This window comes from Anas platyrhynchos, chromosome 1 (assembly GCF_047663525.1).
Source record: "Anas platyrhynchos isolate ZD024472 breed Pekin duck chromosome 1, IASCAAS_PekinDuck_T2T, whole genome shotgun sequence".
Taxonomy (NCBI): Eukaryota; Metazoa; Chordata; class Aves; order Anseriformes; family Anatidae; genus Anas; species Anas platyrhynchos.
Window position 1 is genome coordinate 53,649,928 of NC_092587.1, and position 21,306 is coordinate 53,671,233.

Here is a 21,306-nt window from a genome sequence, read left to right on the forward strand (position 1 = left end):
CATCTCTTTCCTGTCACAGGGCATTTGAAAAACTGAATTGAGAAGGAAGCAGCAGGGAAAGAAATTGAATCCTTCCAGCAAAGGGTGTAACCAGTATGAATCTGTCAAGCTGGACTGAGCTGGAAGGTTGACACTGAGACCTCTAAAAATACTCACGGACTGAAGAAAACAGGCTGCAATTTGTACATGACACCCTTCTTTTTAAGCTAATATTTAGCTGATCAAGAAAACAGAGGAACCAAGGGCTTCTGTACACAGCCTACCAGAGACAGCACAAGAGATTCTGGAGGCTTGACTTCTTGTGTACCCTTGTTTGTAGCAAGTCTTTACAAGTTAAAATCCCTCCTGCATTTTAACCACAACTCCAGTACATTTCACTTAGCATAAGTGTCCTCCTTGCAGTTCTACTGAAAGTAAATTTTATTCCCTGTCATGAACTGTCACACAATATTGCTGAGAGCTAACTAAATTTAACCTTAGAAATAGCTAACTTTGAGCTGTAGCTCAAGCATAATGTGTATAGCTGCTTAAGCAGTTTAGGATCTATTAGGAGAAGGGATCTCTGTGCATAACAAAACGCTACAGAAACACAGAACCTTCACAGAGAAGGCTCTGCCTCCCATCCCCTCAAAACTTGGTAGCAATTTCAACCCCAAGGTGTCCTTTTCAGACAAACTTTTACTATTAAATGTGCCAGCTACACTTAATACAAAACAGCGTCATGTTATTTTCTATGATCAGTGGACCTATTATACCTTATCTCATACTGAATGTCGGACATTGCTTGCAAAGAGTGTTCAATACACTGCGAAGGGAAAACAAGAAGTTAATAGATTTAAAAGCCAAGATGGAAAGAATAAGCAGAAGGCTTTGAAGGCACTGAAGACTAAATAATGATAACACAAGTTCATCGACTGGAGAAGCTGAGAACTGGAAATAGAAGTGGATATGCCAATAATAGACTCAATGTGGCTGATTTCAAGTGGCGGTTTAAACACTGTCTGATAAAGGACTAATGGGAGAATAAGTGACTGGTGAGGTTTGTTTGGAAGGCAGCACGCAGAGGGAGAGAGAGGATGGATGGTCCCTGATCGTCATGCTTCGGTGAAAGAGACAACCGCTGTTAATCAGAATCTGTCTGGCACTGATGAATATATTAAAATCCACTGTGGGCACATTGCCTTCCTCCCTCTGTCCACCCAGAGAAGCAGCTAGGTTTCCATTGCGGCTGCTGCTAGCAAGTTGTCTGCAGCTTTTTGCATTTATAAGACGTGACCCCTGTGGAAGGCTTGTCTGCTGAGAACCTGGTCTTGCATCCCCTAACCACAAAGATATCTGAAATCAGCCCAAGTACCCCCTGTCAGAAGAGCAGAACATGGGGATCTGATGATGTATAAAAGCTGAAGAGCAAACAAGCACAAAGAAAATTAGCCTGACTCCAGCCTTCTTCGTTCTCAGCTAAGGTAATAAGCCAGTAGTGGTTGTGTAAAAGCACAGGCAGCCTATTCTTCTACAGCACACAGTTTTCACTTTCTCATCTTAAACTGCTGGCAAATATTTTTGTTCAATGTTAATCTTTCTCCGTGACCCAATTTCCACCTCCCCCACAATTTAGGATATTTTGGCAGATACCTGTAATTTTTATGAATTAAAGTAAATGTCAAAAAGAAAAGCTGCTCCTCCCATTACTCTCACAGAGCTGGAAATAAAACCCCATGTCTAAGGTTATAAAGCTCAGGGCTCCACTTTGGAACATTGCTAGAACAAGTTCACTTAGTAGCTCTGCATTAAAAATGTTTCCAGAAGAGTTACTAAATTCTCTCAAACCAAATCAAGGAACAACACAAGCTATATCCCAAAATCATTTCTTCCCCCCCCCCAAATGCTTTTCCTGTAACAGCTTCAGCCTGCACATTCATTTTAGCACCAGCCCCTTAATATTTTATACTTTTTCAGATAGATTTGTAACTGTAGAAATCTTAAAAAAGAATTTCTAAAGGCAAACTGGTTGCAGTCTGAACTGTACTGCATCAATATCAAACCTCGAGACCAGGAAAGGAAAAAAAGTGATTTAGTAGTTGGGGGTGCACAGCTACAGAAACAGGTACAGCTTCATAGATGTTCTTAGGGATCTGATAGGGCAGAGATGAATTCTCTCATCAGCCCCCTTTTCTTCTTCTAGTTTCCCCTCTTAGCCTTAGGAAGCATCTCTGTAAGCCTCTCACTGCCCCACAAAATGCAAGGAAAACTGTTTTCCCCAACAAGAGCCATGTATTCCTTGATGGCTTATTCCTTTGAACCTATATACCTTATAGCCCTTGATTTGAAGCTCCCAGAGGAACTTTGGGATCCCTCACGACACTGTAGAGGTAAATTATTAAAGCAATGAGACATCTTTCTTCTACATGCCTTCAAAGAACAGAGATCAAGTTCTTTGAATATGTATTAGGAAGTGTTTGGTTTTTTTTTTAAAGTAGTATTGGACTACACCTTAAAAATCCAGCACATCTGCAATACTGAATGCACATTTCTAGCCTCAGATTAATTATGTTAATGGTCTAAGTAAGCTAATCTCCTCTAACTCAGACAAATTAGTCTTTCCATGTGGTTCATTAATCCCTGCCTCTTCATCTGAAGAGGCCATGCTTCATAGGATCAATGTACGTAAAGGAACAATATGCTAGGAATATCTCAGGCTGGAAGGGCTGAAAACAACAGAAAAAATTGCCAGAATTTTATCTAGACATCTACTGCGGCATTCTGAGTTCTTTTCACCGTTCATTTACTCCCTCCTTTTAAAGCAGCCCACAGTTACCACTAAATGCCGTGATCTGCAGCATTCCCTCTGGGGCTAGGATTCAAAAATAAGGGAACAGCCACGTATGGCACACTTTGTCAAAGAAACCTTCTGTCACCCAGAAGAAAGAGGAAGAAACTAAAGCATCTGCAAATCCAACAACCTTACCACTGATGTTAATTCATTGATGATAATCACCACGCACCTTGCTGACCAACCTCTGCACATGGTTTCAGTGAAAGGGGACAAGTGAACAAGTTTCTACCCAAATCCTCTGTCTCCCCAGAGGATGGGCTGCCCTGTCCCTGCCAGCTGGCCCAGGTACGATGCCCTGAGAAAGGAGCAGCCTAGCATCAAGCTTAAGTTCACCTCCAAAACACCATTGCTTATGTTTTACTTGTTCACACTTAGGACTTGCCTTGTTACAATCCTCAGCAGTCAGCACCAGGGCAAGCAATAAGCATGGAGCAGTCAAGGTGTTGCTTTGGACAGTGCAAAATTTACAGTGTAAATAAGTTACACTTATGATAATTTGAAGTACTTGTATACGATCACACACAAAGTCTCTGACAAAGCAAGGAATTGATTTCTTCATCATACTAAGGCTTCATGATCAAGCCTGGGGATCATCTCCCTTTTCTAATAATCCCTCCTGATTTAAAATGATTTTAACACTCTTCAGGTATTTGATCCCCAAGGCTTGAAATCCTCAGTGTAGGTGCCACTGCTCACAAATCAATTGCGACCGTCACATATGATATTGATTCCTGCAGTGCAGTACCTTGAAGCATCAGACTAAAAAATGCCAATTTCAATTACTAAACAAAACAAGATTTATTTGTGATTATATGACAAGAGGAAGATTACTACCAACTATATTCTGGAGAAAAAAAAAAAAAATCAAATGCCCTCACTTGGCAAAAGGATACAGAAGTCTATACAGATACTAGGCACAAACTACATCTTTTTCTTTTTCTGCTCTGAGGTTATTGATTTGTGTTTATTCATATATGCATTAATTATCTCTACAGATATATAAATATGTATACATGCACATATTTGCACAACTGCAAAATATCCTTCAAGGCAATTCAGACTAGTGAGAGAAGCACCACAGGGTGATTTTTTCCAGTGCATTCTCTTACAGTTCTACACAAATTTTGATGAATTTTACCTGGATCCTTTTAATGTCCTCTTTCACTGCTGAGTCCGAGCGCCTCATTGGCGTTATTGAATTTAGTCTGACAAAACACTCCCCTGTGGGAAGTACATCTCATTGTAGATAGAGGCGAGCAGAGCTGAAGAGAAAAGTGCAAGAACTGCAGGGGGGGCCCTCAGCAAAGTCAAGAGCAAAGCCCAGATCTCCCAAGTCCCTGACATCACCATCCCTTGAAAGGCAACCCACACTTGGAGAACCACATCATCTCCTGATAGAGACCTGAGGAGCAATTTCTTTTTTTTTTTTCTTCCCTTTTTTGGCCAGTGTTACCCCTCGCTTTTGTTCTGTCTTAGGAATGCCAGCAACGAGCTCCTTCCCTCAGAGTCCTGTTTCCTGATGCTCAAAGGACAGCATTACACCACATACCATGCTCACTGAGTGATCGGTGATCAGCCAGCGTGTGGTTTCATCACCATCCCAGCAAGGGCAGAAGCACAGAGAAGGAAAGCAAAGCCATGCTGCCTTTGGTGCAGTCAAAGCTCCTTTCACCAACACCACCACAGGCAGCAAGAGCACTGCATCTCCTACAAACTTGGTGCAGGGCTGTTCGCCTTCCTGCTCCTCCAGGTCCCCTGCTGTGCAGCAGCAGATGTGACCGCAGCCTGCACAGCCACATGCAGGCAAGCCCCAGCCTCGCTGGTGGAGATAACCATCGCAGGCCATCGGGTTGCACAAGCAGCGCTGCATGTGGCCAGCCGATGGTGTGATGCCCCCAGAGATGACAGCCTTCGTGTTCTCAACACAGATACTTCCTATCTGTGGTTTAATCTACCTAGGGTATGTCTGCTCAGCCTACAGCTTCACTTCCCCACACCCTGCAGAGAAATCAGTTACGTTACATGAGCAAACTGCATGCATTCGGTAGCAGTGTGCAGTGGTTTTACCTTGCTGGGCAGCTGGACTTTACCACAACCGCTTCTCACTCCCCGGCCTTAGAGGAGGGGAAGAAATTACACTGGCAAATGAAAGAAGTACACCGGAAAAGGAAGAAAACAACTCACAGATTGAGATAAGGATAATTTAATTAAAGGGAAAAAGGAAAATGTGAAAAAAGAGCAAAGGCCACACGGAAGCGCAGAGAAGAGAAATTCCCAAAAATGTTCTTCCCAAAAAACAATGCTCGGCTACATCCCAGGAAGCAGGGCCTTCTGAGATATGTTTTTCCTATCTCCCCTTCCAGCAGAAAAGAAGAGGAAAGAGCAAGCTAGATATGCTCCGTCTCTCCTTAAAAGAGGAGACTCCTGACAGCTTTCACACAGGTTCAGTTCAGAGAAGCCCAGCAAGGCTGCAGGGGATGCAACGCTGTGAAGGGCAACATCTGAGGCATAGGAGATACAGAATACTTTCTGCACACCCTCACACTTTCCCTTCCTCTGCTTTCCCCTGACATCTGCCTCAAGCTTAGCCAATATATTTCTGTCTACCTGCTGACAGAGATGAGAAAAGGAAGAGGGTCTTTCTACAGTATGGCTTCCTTTTTAAAAAAGATAAAGTTGCTTTTTTTGACCTCAAAAAGATACGCCTATCAGTATTACTTACAAAAAAATGCTTTCATGCCATTGCAGATCACATGCCCTCCTTGTGCTGGCCCTTGAACTGTAAGATGTATTCAAATTCTTGTCTGAGCCTGTTAAAGCCCAAAGAATGCTTTCCTGAACCCATTTCGCTGGAAAGTTGTATTCAGGACATTACTTTAGAAATCTAAAAAAAGGACTGGATTTAGTCTTTCATTTTTCTTTTTAGGATATCAATTATACTAATTAAAACTGAATCTTATCTGGGGATGTAAGTTGCAATTGGAATAGGCCAGACACCATTCCCAGTGGAACCACCAGTGTGATTACAATAACAACCCTGGGGCAGAGGACAGAGCAAGCCCTTGGCTGTTTTGTAGTCAAAACCCCAGATCCAATATTACAATGGGTAACTGATCTTGCTTTTAGAAGAATAGTTCCCACCTTTTTGAAGCTTGGAGTGTTGGAGTGACTTCATTAAAAACAAAGCTAAATTGCACTTGTTTAGCTGTGTACTTTGTTTGGGTTTATTGTACTACGAGGTTTTCATGTTGACATACATCACATCAGGTGACAAAGACGGACAGAGCAGAATAAAAAGTGGCCATAGAGTACTCCAGCCACTGGGTCACTGATCCATAGTTCATGGGGGCAGACAAGAAAATGAGGACACCAGATGTCCTTGGCCCAGATCTTCTGCATTAGGTATGCCACAGGTGCAAGGTGACTCCAAGCCAACTCAGTTTTCAACAACTTCCCTGGTGGGACCTCATGTCTTCCTCATACTCTTCCTCGCTCGCCTTCAAAAAAAGCTGTTTGTAACCAGCTTCAATCTGCAGAAATGGCAAGATGAGTTTGCTCCTGGAATTACTGATACCTCAGATAACAAACACTTTTACACCACCCTCCATTGACTTCCTATTAGAATAATTAAACCAAATAGGCTAACAGGAAAGAGTAGACTCTTTGGCTTTGCAGGAATCAGCAAAAGAAGCCCCAGCTGTTGCCTGAGTGAGAAGTCTTCATTTCTTCTAGGTGATAGGTGAATCCTACAAAGTTAATCTAAAATGCATCAAAAGTTTAAGAAATTCCATAGCAAAAGCTCCTTAAATAAGTACCTCAATCTTGCCAGGACTGTTTTGGCATGCTGTAATTGGCAAGAGTGCAGACCAGACCACGAGATTATTTCTTGAATAGAAATTCAAACAGCTGGGCTAATGAGTTTATGAGCTATCATACCCCCATCAAAGGAGAAGGGCTCAGACAGATCTTCCAAAATTCATAGGTTGTGCACATAACTAATCTGGACCCAAGCAGTACAACCAGCAGAATTTAACATAACCATCTTCAACAAGACAGTCCAAAATGGCTTGCGCAGATTGGGAATTTCAGACCCTTCTCCATAGCCCAGCATCACCATCCCAATTTAGGCTCTTTGGATAGAATCTGGAAGCAGGCTTCACTCTGTGGAAATCCAAAGAGGCCTGGATTAGAAGAGTTAAGTAAGCACAAAATGCTCTGGAAAAGTCTGTCTGTACAATCCACAGCCAGCAGATATTGCAAAAAATTCTAAAAGACCCTGCCAGCTGCTTAAAAATATTTCCCAGTTTGATCCAAAGTCACGCTATTTCAGCATATCATCAAGGATTCTTGCAGAAACCGAGTGTCTAGGCCAAGTCACTTTTGAGATAGAACATGAGAAAGAAACATTTGCAGAAAAGCAAACAGCGCAGTTGATATTGGAATTTCATTTCAACAAAATCGCTTTAAATTGCCAGAAATATGGTTTATTGGCCCCACATCACACAAACAATCAAGAGAATGGACTTTGTTACTGAGGGGATTTAGAAGGCTTCAAAATTGGATCCAAAGCTAGCTAAAATCATTACTGCATAGACATTGCCAATTCGCCATGCTATGTGCACATGTATAGAAGTTGGGTAGTCACAGGGGCTAAGAAAATATTCCAGTTTAACAGAAATGTTTACTTCAGAGGCACATTATGTTATCCTGACAAGGGGAGATTCTATACACGATTAGGCGCCTTATTATACCAAAATCCAGATACTGTAGTTCTTATAGAAATTGGTCTCTGACAACACCATAGTTATTTAGTAGCTCATCATATCAGTAGCACACACGGTATTAGCAAGAGTTTGACAGTCATTGCTAAATAATCTGTGTAGCTTCACCAATGAGCAAACATTGCAGTGCTCAGCAGCAGAATCTTTTTACAGCACGCTTCACATGGGAACATGAAGAAGTTTTCCAAACCCTCTCTCTCAGCTCTGTAATCTCCTTGTAAGACAGACCTGTCTGATACCAGGAGAAAAACCCTGTAGCTGAGGGAAGAGACTGCTTCTCCTGTTAGCTTTGCTTTTAACAGGGTGAGCAGCTCTCATTCAGAACAAGTATAACCGTTAGACAGAAGTTAAGCAGTAGGGTTTAAAGAGCTCCCTCTCGCAAGGTCATGTGGCTTCAAGCAAAGTCCTTTAGGGAGCCATCTGCAAGGCTCAGTGAATCAGGGCTCTCACCTAAAGACCTGCACATTACCTGTCTGACAGACATGCCTTGGTAGGTTCAATACATACATGATATAGAAGCATAATAATCTTCTCCTTTCTAAGATTACGGGGAAACGCTTCATTTAGCGGGGCTTGAAACTATTTCCTTTAGCCTAGGGACAGCTTGAAGGCTGCATCTACTGTAGAAGACAAGATTAAGTGTTATTTCCTGGGACAGCAAACTAAATATCCTCAGTTCATAGTCTCCCCAGTGACAGCCAGACTTACTGTAGACTACTGCACTCCACATTGACAAAACTGATGTCTGCACTGGGAGCCTTGAAGAATCACCAAGCACCTAACCCACAGCTAGCCACAGATTAAGAAAGGTGACAGGACATTGAGAGCCAGTGAAAAATGCATCTTTTCAACAAAAAAAGCTCACTTGTTAATACCACTTCTGGGTGAGTGTCATGGGTTGGGGTTCAGATGGGATGAAGATGATACATGTGGAACAATTTTTATTTTTTTGACTGAAGATGTTACTGGAAAGACTGAGTACACAGGCAAGGGTTAAGAGATGCCCTGGTCTGACCTTCACAACCTGCCAATTGACTAAACCGCATCAATAATGAGTCATAATATTTTCAAATGGAAGCTCAGTGGCTGTCCTGCAGCCCCAGTCATCTGACAGTGATCTGCCCTCGGATCATTACAGTAGATACATTGGTCCATTGTTGGTTTGAACTGCGGTACCTCATGGTACACCAGAGATTTATATCATCCCTACTTGGTCAAGTCATCTAGTGCCTTTACATAGAGCATCGACAGTCCTTGGAAATACCACTTCACACATAAGAAGACACTGATACTATCACGTGCAGTCAGCTGAGCGTACTCAGGGTTGAAATAAGGCAGGAGACCCCCACCATGATGGTGTTGTGCACCTGAGCCCAGCCCCACCAAGCCAGACCAGGAGTCCTAGTGCTGCACTGCCTGGTGCTACCCAGGTGGGGAAGCCCTTCCTGCTCAAACCCTCAGCCACAGGAGAAGATGGTTCCTGCCTGAGGCCAGAACATTAAATAATACTTCTCCTGTGGGTAAACCTTCCTATTATAGAGAAATCTGCTCACCAAATGACAGAACTGCCTGTGCAGCAGGGCAGAAGCAAGCACAATAGTGCATTAGCCTCTATGTGCACCAGATGAAGAGCACCACGGCCCTCACATTCAGGAGCTCTAATCCCAGAGCAAGGTATGGGGTGGAACTGAATACTATTCCTTTAAGTGAAATAAAAAAATAAATCAGCATTTCTTTTGTTTTGCCCTGCTGGCCTCCTCACCCCCTCCCTCCCCAATGCGGCAGGGCACTCTTTGGAGGCCAGGTGCTCCCTGACAACCAGTGACATGATTTACATTTCCATGGCACATTTCACACTAATGGATGCCAAAGGACACTTCAAACCGTCCTTTGCAGAGAAATTCTTATACCTGGGTTGTGATAAAACACTGCAGCACATTAAGTGTCACACAGTAGCCTTATGACAAGCAGCAAAAATGAGTATCAGAGGTAGTTGTAAGGGGACTTTTGGTGGGGTGAACACAATTTCTCACTTTTGCTCTGTCTGGAACACAAGAACCAGCATCTTCCCCATTCTTACAAAGACTGGCATGGAGGTCTTAATAGTTACAAGTGTTTTTTTTCCCTTTTTTTTTTTTTTTTTTAATCTCAGAAGGTATGTCCTGGAGCCAAAACCATACTGAGAAACTGGAATTAGTAGTAAATCAAAAAGAAATGAGTTCCACTTATGGGGTCAGTCCTCACCACGACCTATCATAACCCATGTCTTCCTTTCAGCACTCTCTCATCAGGCTCATAATGACTTACGATGAGATCCCAACCCGGCTCAAGGCAACATGTCTGGATGCAGAGGGCTAATCTGCCGACAAAAACTGACAAGATGCTGCTGGAGTTGATGAAGCGCTATCAATTTACAACAGCTGAGGATATGTCACATAAGGTAATCAGACTTTAAAAGAAATATGATGGCAGGAGTCCTAAACATTTTCCAAACACTGTGCTGTCAGAATAGATCTCGGAGTACAAAACCCTACTTTGAGAAGTCGTCAGAGACCCAGATGGGCTGCTGATTTTATCCTGCCTGGAACACTGCGCACCCACCTCTCCCCCTTCCCAGTTATTTTTCCTGCACCCTAAGACCCTTAAAAGAAGTCTGATACCATGTCATCCCCAAAGCTTATCTTAGTATATGCCAAATATTTTGCTGGGCTTTTTTTCTCCCTCCTCTCTTCTAACCTGATTGCTAGAACTCTAGCTTGAAACGTTTCTTTATCGTTATGTCTGTAGAATGTAGAGTTTCAAAAGAGAAAAACAACCTATAAAAGGCAATTAATAAAATATGCCAGCACTCCCGAAACTGTTCAGAACACTTCATTCAACAAACCATTGAGACAGAACAACAGCAGAGTTGCTAAATAGCATGCCACAAAGCAAGACCTGCAGAAAGACAAAATAACCTGCATTTCTTAGGATCTTTTATCCAAAGCACTTTGCAGACATATGCATATTATACAGGGATCGTTCATCTAACTCAGAGATATAGCTGCCTTCACAATAGAACTAAGTTATACAACAGCACATAATAAAACTATATAGCAGAGTCAGAGAGGAAAATGAAGAGTAACTGTTCTAGTTGGATTACAGAGCAAACGCTAAGTCAGCAGAATACTATTTTCTCTAGGTGAAATTTAGTGGAACATTGAACATTGCATTCAAACTCACGTGGAAGATGTTACAGCCTCACTAACGATTAAGCTTTTGGGTTTACCACTAAATGAAAATCCAGTAAATGCCTCTGCCAGTGTAAGAGAGGGCCCAAGTGTTACCTAGTGAGTCATCAACATTAATTTTTGAGTTGCCTGCACTGCAAGGTCCCCCAGCTGAGTATCAATCAGCAAAGCCCAGTGAAGCTTAAAATTTCTCAAGAGCCAGTGTGACCATAGCCCAGGCACAAAACTCATTCTTACATTTCTGTTAGGCCAGGAATTCTCAGGGTAGGTTCTGAGAGAGGTCAATCAGGCCACAAGATGCTCTCTTGCTTGCTTTAAGAGCTAATCAAAGGAAAGTCCCTCATATGCCAGTGGGATTGCATGGAGGAAGAAGGGGTTGTGTTTTGGACAGTGAAACACACTACCTGGTTGAGGCACAATCCCCGCCAGCTGTTGAAGTGTCAGGACTCGTGGAGGCAGCTTGCAGGCCACCGTTTGCATCCAGGAACTACAGTTCTAGTTATCTGTTTTTGTATATTCGTCTACAATCACTTCCAAAATGGATGCTGGAGACAGGAGGCTTGCTGCTAGCAGTACCTTCATTTTGCTTATTGCCTGTAAGTACCCAGCTCTCATTGTTTGCATCGTAACAAGCTTCATATATCCTAGTGGCCAGCATTTTATTCAGAAGCTTCTGGTGACGGATTACCAGGGGAAGTCAACTCCACTCAAAAGCCTTAGTTCCGGATGTTTGCTGTTTCAAGCCTTGAAGTGCGTGAAGTTGTAATTGGCTCATGCTTGGAAGCTTTCCTTTGCAAACCAAGGCTAGAAACATTAGTATAAACACCATCCCGGATGGAGTTGCCTCTTTCTGCTGTGGCCAGCCATGGATCAGAAGGCAGCCTAGCCTCCAAAGGGAAGGTCTGTGGCCTGACACTGGAATTAAAAAAGGGAAGGTACATCTTCCACTACTGTTTTTTGAAGGACTGTAGGAATGCAAAGCATAACCCACCTTTCCTCCCAGCCAGAGGATGACCGGGCACAACAGCGTGTCCTGTTCCCAGAGAAAGCAGCACAAAAGCCTGTAATTGTGAGAAGCAAATGGGATACCTGTGCTGGTGTTTCATCCAGACCAGGATCACCATGCTCACAGCTGAAAAGGACTTGCTGCTAGCTTGGAGTGAGCTGAAACCCCTGCTGAAACAATATCATCTTCTGTCACCTTTGGCCCTCTCTTTGCCTCCTCCCACCCCACAGCAGTTACAAGAAGGCTGCAGACAGGCTTATCCTCTCCTTCACAGTCTGTTTCTTTTCCTCATCCACACATATCAGTAGCGTGACTGTTTTCTGTGATTAAAATTATATCCCCAGATATTTTAGACCTGTAGCCAAAGCAGATTGAACTAGTCTGAATTCACTTTTGAAGAATAAATAAGAACATGGAAAGGTGTTGGAATCAAAGGTACTGCAATCAAAGACTAGAAATCTCCAGCTATGTCTTGAGAGACTCGATCTGGAGATAAGAGAGCCCTTCCAATTTAAGGAAAGAAAAAGGATAGTATTAGGCAACTACTGTGTAGCTCTAACCTCCCATTCCCCCTAATTTCTCATCTCCATGTGACTTTTGTGTTCCTAAACGCCGTCTCCTTCCAGGCTTTTTACTGTGTTCAGGCTGGTACGCCACAGAAAATACCTCCCTACCCTGGAGCTTACTAGGACAGACCCTAGGCAGTCAGTCAGCACCAGCTGATAAGGAATAATTCAATACAGCCTATTCTGCAGTCTCTGGCCCTTGGACACTAATCCAGAGGCTAATAAAGCAGTAATCCCCTGCTGATCCGCAGGCTCCGTTTCCCCCGCTCGGCCCCACATCATTGCTCCTGGCTGTATCAGCTCTCGCCACCCTCAATCTCCCTTCCTTGCCTGCTCCCTCACACTCCCCTCACTGGGGTGAGATTGTAGCTGCCTTTTAGACCTCTCCTCATCTGTTTACATTTGGCTATTTCAGCCTTGCCTCCCGAATTGTTGCTATCCCTAAGCACAGGCTATTTATGTGGATTTTGAAGTCTAAAAATCTCCTGGTGCCACAGCAGCAGGTTTCCCCCCCCCCCTCCCTGGGTGCCCAGACCAGCCCCAGGAGGGGATATGTACAAACGAGCTGATGGGAGGTCCTGGTAACAACATGACAGCCTCCATTCGCCCTGCCAGCAGCTCAATCATGTGGAACGGGAAGCTGTAAGTCATGCCATGATTGTCCGACCCTCCGGTGCACTTAATCTTCCCGTAAGCACTGCTGACAGCTGTGGGTTGGGATGAAACAAGGGAAGGAGACCTGTAGCTCCCAACAGAGCTCAGACCCAGGCCAGGCCTCTCTCCCATCCAGTCTCCGGGTGGCCACCAGCAGGCCTCACAGAGAAGGTGAAAGATGCAGCAGCACTGATCTTCTGCATTAGTCATGAAGAAATTATTCTTATCAATGCATAGAAATTCACTGAGGAACTGAAGCATAAGGCTTAGCTTACTATCAATACATATTTACTCCGAGCCCTCTGGATATTCTGTCACCCCTCACATCCCAACCCAAACGAATCTTGCAGAGATCCTGCTTTTGGTGCTGATTTGGGACAGGGAATTAGTTTTACAGCACGCTCCCATTTAGTAATGATTTGGAGCTTAGTTCCAGAACTTGCTGTCTTTTAATTTTATCTGTTGTCCTCTGAATAAGGTGCTGTATTTTAGGCATCCCAAAGAGGCTGGTATAGGGAGGGCTGAAATACTTTTTCCCGCACCTTGGAAACACACCCCCATGGCCCACCACTGGAGTTTGCCACAAGAGTCAAAGGGAGAAGAATACAGGGGCCTTAAGAGGATATAGGAATAGAAATATCAAATGCTCCCAAGAGCCAGCTTGTAAGCACAGATTATTTGCTTTCAGCAGGTGTCTCAGGATGTCAAAGAGCACTTTTGCCAGCGATGAGCAGAAGGGTTGCAGAGTACTTGACTGTGCAGGCTGCCAAGCAGCCATGAGCTCTCCCCTTTGATTTAGGGGACACAAAAGGCTCCTCGTTCTATGTGAATTTAACTTCTATGCGCCAGTTTTTAAGACAAAGCACTTAGAGATCTGTACTCCAAATTACATGCAGATTAATGGAATACAGTAGAGCCACAGCGGTCTCCCTGACTGTGGAATTACTATTTAAAGATTAAGAATCTGACTGCAGTCCTCATTTTTAGCCTGTCCCTCCTGGATCCCTTTCATCCTCCTCACTGTCTGGATGCCAAGGAAAATGGTTGCTCTATGAAGGTCTACAGGTTGGGGTGTTTCAGCTGCTTCTTTTCCACTGGCGGAGGAGGAATGAAAATGCAAGAGCACACAAGTCATAAGCAAGAGGATTGCCTTAAAGATGCATGAGATCTCTAAAGCCATATGCACTATAACTACATATAACAGAGACTTTAACACTAAAACCCCATCTAAAAGCCTCCAACCCTCAGAGAGGCTATTCGTCGCTGTCCATTAGAGGTCACTAGCATCCAGTCACAGCAGGAGCCCAGCCCCTGCAGATGAAATCCCCAGCACCAGACCTCCAGCCAAAAAATAAAAATAAAAAAATCTTTACTCCCAACCTAAGAGGCAAACCAGACAATTCATCCTTCTTCACGCTATGTTATGTGAGAGAGGAAAACCTTCAGGTGAGAGAGATCTTCATCTGCAGTGCTCCTGGCTACCTGTTGGCCCTGGACAGGACACGTCTGTATCTGACAGCACTGTTGTGGACAGGACATGAGGGCTTGATGGAGCCACATTGCCGCACCAACATCTGAAGATGCAAAAGCAAGGCTGTGAACTCTCCTGACCCCATCACTCACTCCCCCCCAGGGATGCCAAACTCATGACAGCAATCACTCCCCACAGCCACCTTGCCACTAATTGCTCCTCCCCTGGAAATAGCCTCTGTCCTTAAGCACCTCACGAGCTCATTTGATATTACAGTCACAGCATATGCTTGCTGCATCCGTGCCTCTATATGCTCCTTACGAAGCCCTTGCAGCATGAGGATGCAGCGCACGGAGGGGGACGGAGAAGGGAAGGATATTTGAGTGCTGACTGGGCTGTCCTCCTGATGAAGGACAATGACAAGCCAGGATTCATCGTCCGCAGCTGCTGCTTCCATTTAACTGCTTATGATGAATATTTACAGAAGGGGAGGAGGAAATCATGAAATTATCTGATTTTTTTTTTTCTTTTCCAGCAGGCTTTCTTCCAGAGAAGAGGCCATTCTGACAGCCACCCAGGGTGCCTCCCAGCCCTCCGTACCGAGTTTGTATGTGCACACACACTTCTCATCTGCCTCAGCGCTGACCTGCAGAAGGCTGAGGGAGGAGATCAGAGAAGTCAAAGACTGATGAAGATGCAGCTCGATGCTGCATTGATTTTGGTGACCTGTCACTGGCAGATCCAACCCGAAGCTCAGTGCTGTTAGGCAGCCTGCTCCCAACCCTCCGCTGGTGTTTATGACTCAGCGTGCTGTTGACCTGGACTGGACCCGCAGTGTAACTGAGCCCCAGAGGCTCAGGGTCTTCCCTCTAAAGACAGCTGCTATCTGACACTTCACCACCACCAGGCAACCCGCTGCATTAACTGAACTCCCCGGGGGCTGTGCAATAAATCTGCCTTTACTTCATGCTCACCCTCACCCCAGGCAATGCTTGTAAGAAAGACCACAGCTTGGCCAGGCTCATCTCATTGAAAAGATGCAGTACAGCTGCATCAGGGCTTTACCAGATGGGATTCTCAGGAAAAAAACATTTATTTCCCCGCCTTGCTGTCTTCTGCACCTCAAGAAGGATAGTCAAAAACATGGGATTTCATTTTGCTTCTTCTCTTCTGATACATGCATCCCCTTGTACAGCTCTTTATTCCTCCTTGTTTGCTCAGGTTTTGCACACAGCATACCCCGTTCTCCGGTACACATTTGCAAGTGCTTTGAAACAGTCCTCAAGGGGAAGGTTGGGCAGCCCACACTTCTGAGCACTGTTTTTGGAGAAAACACAGGCAAGTTTACTTTGTTGTGCTTTCCCATGGGGACTGCAGCAGCAGCAACCTGTAGGTTTGCCCTGTCCTTGGCACCTGCCACGATATTTGGGTTTGGGGAAGAAGACAGACTCCTGCTGGAGGAGCAGGTGAAGCAGTGCTCTGTTTTTTCAGTATTTCTCCAACTTACTTTCAGTATTACACCAACTTGGAAGAGCCTTAGCCCCAAGGCTCCATTCTCTCCCATCACAGGGTATCAACAACTCTCCAACAGGCTCACAGAAATACAGCTTCTTCAAGCTCCCACCTGTATGGCCAACAATCAACCCCACTCTGCTCTCTAGTCAGCCCTGGGCATCACCCATCAGGTTTTTACAGCTTCTCCCCCCAGCTGTGGAGGATGGGAGCACATTGTGAGCACAGGCATTTTGTGCAGACACTGACGGTTGTGGGTGGGAGGGTGTCTGAGCAGGAAGATGACCCCCTCTCACAGAGGCTCAGCAGCTTGGAAGAGTTTTCCTTGAGGGGAGAGAGCAGTACAAGCACAGGATTGTCCCTGTCAGCCAGCTCATTTGCCATACCCCCATCCAAGTGAGTGGGAGAGAGCTGTCTGCTTGCATTGAAGTGGCTGCACTACTGACGAGCTGCAAGCCAGCAAAGAGTTCACTTGGGGAAAAACCATGAAGCACGGCAGGGCAGCAGAGACCTTTTTTAAACATGTTTGTCTTTTGATAATCACAGTAATAAGATCTCTGGTGGAAAAATTATACCTAATAAAAAGTTCAAGAATTCCAAGGAGAGATTTGAAATTAGACTGAGACCAATTGGTAAAAGCCTGGGACTTACTCACCGGCCATCAGTATGTTAATTCACGATGTACTTGAAAGAAGAACATAACCTCAAAACTCCGGAGTTACAAAAGCATTACTGCTAGGAGGATCAGGTGAAAATGGTGGTGGTTACAGCCACCCATCTTTTGGGAGGGCAGGAAGGAGCAGCTGGTTTGAAATTTGCAATTGCAAGAATCTGCCTCAAGTCTTGCAGTCATTAAAGCTGGTCAGCCTGGATTTCCATGGAAAGCACTTCCACCAGGAGATCCAAGCAAACGAAGAGGACGGTTTTGATGGAGAAGCGCACAGTCAAGCACAAGCAGAAATACGAGGGAGGTGGGCAGGATGCCAGGAAAGCACTTCCCCAACAACTCAGGGCAAGCTCAGACAGCTTTGGGTGCAGAGAACAGGCCAGGAGAGATGCACAGACTTCTAAGCAGCTACATTTAGGTGAGTAGGACCTTGCAAATACACCTCATCAGTAAAGACACACCAAGGACAGGTTTTCTTTCACTATCACGTGTTGAAACAACCCTGCACTCCAGCTGCTCTGGTTAGGTGGTGGCAAAGGCTGCTGAAGAGGTTTTGGGGCATGTTGCCTCCCTTCCTGCCATGCTGCCAACCCCAGCAAGCAGGAAGGGCTCTCAGCATCACTTCGGGTATGGGGTACAGAGCTGCTGCTGGTGCTCAGCACTACCACCTCCAAGTCCAGGGCCCATAAAAATCACAAACATCAATCAATGAACACATGACCACAGTCATAAGATTTGACTCCGGGCCTCTAGCTGAGGCATCCCCAACCCTAAACCCACCTAAGACCATCAGTACAGAGAAACCAAGACGCAGCATCGGGCAATGAGACTGCCAACCCCCCCCTATTCTCCCAGCACACAGGCAGATGAACAAACTTACCTTTCACTCCTTCCTTCACTAACTGTCTCATCGCCATAGCAACTGTAATCCTAGGTCATGCAAGCTAGGAAAAAAAAAAAATAAATAAATATGCAGCGCAAATGAAGATGTACGCTATCGCCAAACACAGCCTCAGTGGTAGAATCTAATTTTCATTAGAGACATAACAGTGGTTCTGCATAATTATACATATATTAATGCCCAACATGCCCATCTTCAGTTAAAATTCATGAATTCAGTTCTAAATAAAAAGCATTGCTCATTGCAGATATTTTTTTTCTCCTTTAAAAAAGTAGAAATCACTTCTAAAAGCTCCAGTCACACTTGCACGGCAGTTTCTTAATCCTGAGATTAACAGGGAGAGCAAAATGCAAAGATTAAGCCAGCTCTCAAGTAGAAACATCACATAAAACACAACAGGGGAGTTTGCTGCTTTTACAAAATGAGGGCAGAAAGGGAGCAGTAATAAAAATAAATAAGTCAGCAGGCTCTGGAGCATACCTGGAACTGAGACCCAAAGGAAGGTGTCTTGTGGCCTCTCCTTTTGGTGCTTGCAGGGAAAGCAGTGCCACAGCTTCACGCCGAGGAGCAACACGTCCCCGCGAGTGACTGAGCGCAGGTTTGGCTGACACCAGCATTTACTACATTGCTCGAGGTCAGCATTTACAAGAGGAGGTTTATTTACTCTGATAGAAACACACAGAGACCAGGCAGCAGTGCTAAGGAACAGCCCCAGCCAAGGAAGCCCTAGAGAGCAAATAAACCCTTCCCCTCCCTCCTTCTCCGTTCTTATCTGCTTCTACTACCTCCAGGTTCCTTCATTACTCACAAATTGCAAATGACCTTAGGCTGGTTGCCAATTTCCCTCTTTATTACTGAGTTTCTAGGTGGGCCTTGTTTGAGGGAGGGGGAAGTCTTGATGCTGGTGAGATCCCACCTTCCCTAAACCTAGGTGCCTGGAGGGGACTTATTGCTACCAGCAGTGGCAGGGACCCGCGTACCTAGAGGATTTGGGGCATGACAGCAAGCTCTCATGTTGCAAGCACGCACACAGCTCGGGGGATGCTCTCAAAGCCTTGACTCGGTAGAGCTGATATTAAAATAAATGCAACTTCTTTGGTGACTGCTTCTTTAATTGTACTGATACCCTAGCTAGGGAGTAAAGGGAGAAGCTACTACATGGACTTGTCTCCACAAAGGCTTGTTTAATTCCTTGCTTACAGGAAAGGCACAGACTAGAATACAAGGGGGAGAAGAGCTGGGCTCAAGGGCAGGATTTGGGGCTGGAAAATGGTTGGGGGAAGGAAAAAAGAGGGAAATGGCAGCAAGGAATGGAGAGATGAGATGGAAAGATGTCTGTCCAAAATGACAACCCAAATCCCTTGTGGTTGTGAATCCCCAGCTCCTCATCATCCCTTGCTGTTATTAGCACACAGAGGAAGAAGAGGCTGGGTATAAAGCGTGTGGGGAAACACTCCCTTCTCACCTGGGTTTCTGGAGGAAGGGGAGGGAAACCTCTGTGTCCAAGCCCATGTCCACCCTGGCCAGGTTCTTGCTCATCTGGGGCCTGACAGAGTCCCACTGGGCAGCAGCTGGGAGCTCGGTGGAGGGGAGAAACCACATCTTCTCTTAATGCTTCCACCTCCTCATCCTGCTGGCTGGCCTCTGGCTGGGAAGCAGGTCGAAAACACACGTACATGTGTCTTGTGGCAAAAACAGCTCTTCCATAACTCTGCTCTATACCTAACCTGGATATGCTAAGCGAGAGAGCCTCGGCTCCAGCACCTGGCCCTTTAATTGCTGCCATGAAGGGTAGGGATGTAGGCAATCCTGAGGCCAGCAAAGCAGAAAATTAGCATTTAGCGTGAAATGATACCACTGCATCATCACCAGCGCTACAGCAAACACCAGAACGGGCTGGGCTGCCTCCTTGCCTCCCTACCTGCATGCTCGGAGCTGCTGGGTGCTGCCGGGGCCCCACAGCCTCCTGCACCCATGGGTGCTGCCTTTGCAGGGCTGCTACCGGGGACTCAGCGAGCCGGCACCCGCTTTCCGCCTCTGGACTTGTGATGAATCAGATTTTATACACTCGCTTCTGAGATAATCCTCCCTCAAATGTCAGAAGTGCCACATTAGCCGCTGCATTGATTCCTGCAGGGTTTTCAGAGCAAGAAAAATGCAGTGGCAGCTAGCGGGAGGCTGGAGGGAAGAAACCTGCACCTGCAGGGTGTCCCTGGGGGTGAATCAGCCCAGTCTCAAGCCGGGATTCAAATCTTCACCTCCTCCAGACCCTTAACTAGCTTTCTCCGTCATTATTGCAAATTCCCCTCGGGCCTTTTCACCTCTTTGTTACGCAGGCTGTATTTTTGCCTGGTTGGACACAAATAAACATCACAAGCACAAAAGGGAAGGCTGTTTACAGCCCAGGCTGGGATGGAGCCAGCAGCCCTGGCCCGGGGTGGGGGGGGTCCCAGCAGCTTGGGGGCTGGAGCTGAGGGGCAGCAGGCAGTGATCAGGAGCTGGGGGGCTGTGGGTGAGCCACGGAGGGGTTTGGGACCGTTCAGCCTTGCCCATGGCAGAAGTGCCTGGGACTGAAAGCAAAATGCTGCGTTATGGGTCAGACCGTGAGCAGGCTGCAGGGCGTCGGGGGCTGGGTGCTGGCTGCCTCCGTTTTGGCATGCAGACCCCTGTGGGTGCTCAGGTGGATGATAACTGCCCCTCTGAACCTGTGAGATCCGCAATTAAGATCCTAAGTAATTGCAGTATGTAACAGTTTGGGCTCTTTATTGCCTCAATATGCACTTTTTAAAAAAGAACCAGTGGCAGATCTGCTTATAAACCACAGCCACATGCCTGTGCCTACAAACATGTGCGCACACACACGTGCACAAGGCAACAGCGGCTCTGAGACCCTAAGGAATAAAACCAGACACCAGTGTATTTTCAAAATAGCCTCTCTCTCTCTCCCTCTCTCACTAGTTCAATTAGATGTTGTTTGTTACTTTTTCCTTTTAATATATGTATATATATAATTTTCCAATTTATTTCCTACGCCTGGGCTTACTATAACATCAGAAACTAATCAGTGGCCAACTGATTAACAGTCTTTCCCGTGTTATTAACTTTCTGTTTGATAGAAGGTCATTTTTAAAGGCTGTGGCAAGAAAGTTAAGTGTACCTGTATGTGTGAATGTGTGGGGAATATGTAAGTGGAGGGAACGCACACCCCAATGCAGAACTTTTATCCGGGCCACCCCTTCACATCACTCTTGACTCTTTTTTAGAAATACCTATTATTATCCAGCATGTATGTAGCATTTCTGTGCGCAGATTGTATCTTGAAACAAAACCCTCACAAGGCTCAGATAAGGACGTGGGTGAAGAGGTGTGTAAATTGGAACATAAATTAACTGTGACGTCTTAATTGAGAGGAGAAATGGGGTCATCTGCTTTCATAGCTATCATCCCAGAAAAGATTAGAAGCAGCTAAAGGTGACAGCAGTTATTTTAGAGGAAAGCCCACCTGGTACTTCATATCCAAAGCTGTGATAGCTCGAGGGCAAGGCTCTTCCCAAGGACTGGCAGGGTAATAAAGATGCCTGCCTGTGCACATACTGTGTACCTCAGGTTCTTGCATGATGTCTCCCCTCACGCATGGGCTGGCAGCTTTCTCCTAAGAAGGCACTGCACAATTTAAAAACAAAAG

The 21,306-nt window shown here is 45.4% G+C and overlaps 1 protein-coding gene across 1 annotated transcript in view; it reads right to left on the minus strand.

Annotated features, from left to right (window-relative positions):
• The window catches only part of GRAP2 (GRB2 related adaptor protein 2), a 102,747-nt gene extending 84,355 nt beyond the window's left edge, over positions 1-18,392 (minus strand). Inside the window, exons 1-2 of the mRNA XM_027450975.3 lie at positions 18,102-18,392; positions 17,601-17,664 (exon numbers count right to left, since the gene is read on the minus strand). The gene's annotated coding sequence lies outside the window, so the exon portion shown is untranslated. The remainder of the gene's footprint in view (positions 1-17,600; positions 17,665-18,101) is intronic.
• Between the last annotated feature and the right edge of the window lie 2,914 nt (positions 18,393-21,306).